The sequence below is a fragment of the Vombatus ursinus genome, unplaced genomic scaffold, assembly GCF_900497805.2.
Source record: "Vombatus ursinus unplaced genomic scaffold, bare-nosed wombat genome assembly UNPS02014811.1, whole genome shotgun sequence".
Classification (NCBI taxonomy): Eukaryota; Metazoa; Chordata; class Mammalia; order Diprotodontia; family Vombatidae; genus Vombatus; species Vombatus ursinus.
Window position 1 is genome coordinate 14,967,144 of NW_020954589.1, and position 1,893 is coordinate 14,969,036.

Consider the following 1,893-nt stretch of genomic DNA (forward strand, 5'->3'; position numbering starts at 1 on the left):
CCCCTTCCTCCTTCTCTCCCCCTTCCCTCCCTCCCTCCTTTGCTCTTGCATTTCCTCGCTGCCCCTCGTCCCCCCACCCAGGCAAGGAAATGTCAGAAAGCAGAAATGGATCCATCTATCCTAAGGACACTGGGAGAGAGAGGGACGTGGGCTTTAGCAAGCTGGAGAACTGGTATAGGAAGCCGCACTCGCACGCGCACACACAGAGCTGCACACACACACACACACACACACACACACACACACACACACACAGCTGCTGCTGCACACACAGGCTGCATTGCATGGTCGCACGGAACGTGTGCAATCGTAGCATATACTCAGTGTGAATGCATAGACAAGGAACCGGAGCCCGCGGGGTATTGAAAGCTATTTTTTTCCCTTCTTTTTTGTCCACTTTCTTCGCTATGGAAGAGTGGGGTGGAGAACAGAGAAGGTTGAACGTCTCTCTGACAGGAGGCTGGGGGCTGAGAGCTGCTATGGGGTAGGAGTGGAGAGATGGTGACCAGGGAAGTAAAATGCTCCTGGGGACTTGCATGCGCTCTCTCGGCGGCCAGGGATTTGGCGCTGACAGCTTTCGCCTGTCTGCGCGCGGTCCTCCGCAGGGCCCTGACCTAGGTCCGGGTCTCTGCACCTTCTCCAGCCAGCCCCGGCAGGCTCTTTCCGCTTGCTCTGGCAGCTGGCATCCAGCCTCTGAAGTCACCCGAGTAAGGGACGAAGCCCGAAGGCGGAGACAGAGCGCGGCACTCGTCCTTGCTGCTGCCCCAAAGATGCCAACAGGTTTGCCCGCGGCCCGTCTCCCGCCTCCTCCCGGCCATCTCATACTCCTGCCATCTCCTTCCTCTCTCATTCTTGTGTCTTCTAGGCTCTCCATGGACTTTTAGCAGCTGGTTTAGGGAGGGTACCTTCTCTGAGACTAACCTTCCCTCCACCTCCCGGCAGACACCTAAGGGACGCCGACCCTCCCAGTCCCTGGAAGTCTAGCGCCCCCCTCCCCGCCCCTTAGTTCACATCTATGTCCTGCGGGCCGAGAGAGCATACCCAGGGCTCTGGGGCCTGGAGGAGGGCGGCGATAGAGAGCTGCACTTAGGGCTGGTGTCCCCGCTTACCCTGGGGCAAGGGAGAAGGCGGGGCACAGACGATCCCTGCGAGGACAGCTGGACCACCCCCCTCCAGTTGCCTTGCACTGCTCTCTGTTCTGGTTTCTATTTTCCCCAACCCCATTTTGTGTCTGCCCCTGCCCTTACACACATGCACACAAGCAGCCTGTCTAATCCCACCTGCTTCTCCTGTCGCTGTTATTTATCTCTGCGTACCTACAGGGCTTTTATTAGGGAGGCCCGTGGGAGCTTTGACTCGGGGAGTCGATAACAAGCAGGAGGATTAAGAACAGTCTTTGCACAGATCGCCACCCGACTACCTGACTCTTAGTCTCCTTCTAAATGTAGGGTGACACTCTCCCCGTAAAGCTTGGGGCACCTGTCTGAATTTCCCCGTTCTAAATCGAGCAGCAGTGGCCTAAATTCCTTGGCCCCCCCGCCTGGAACCATGGGTGCGTGCCCTATGGAGACGGGTGGTCATCCAGACCTTTCTCTGCATATAGGTCCCTCCCACACCCCTCCCCCACCATCACCAACACCCCTTCCTTCACCAGCTTTGCCTCTTGGATTAGACAGTGTCAGAATTGATGCCCTTCTCAGGTTCAACACCATATACCCCACCCTTACCCCCTACCTCTCACACACAGCCTTCATACCCAGGATTGGGACTGTCCAAAGGGCCATAATTCATCCCAACAGAGAAATCAAGAGTCCAGGATCATTTCTCAAGTTATTGTCCTAATAGTCAAAAGATTGTTATCCTTCCCCCAAAAGGGGAAAGTTGCATCTAGTC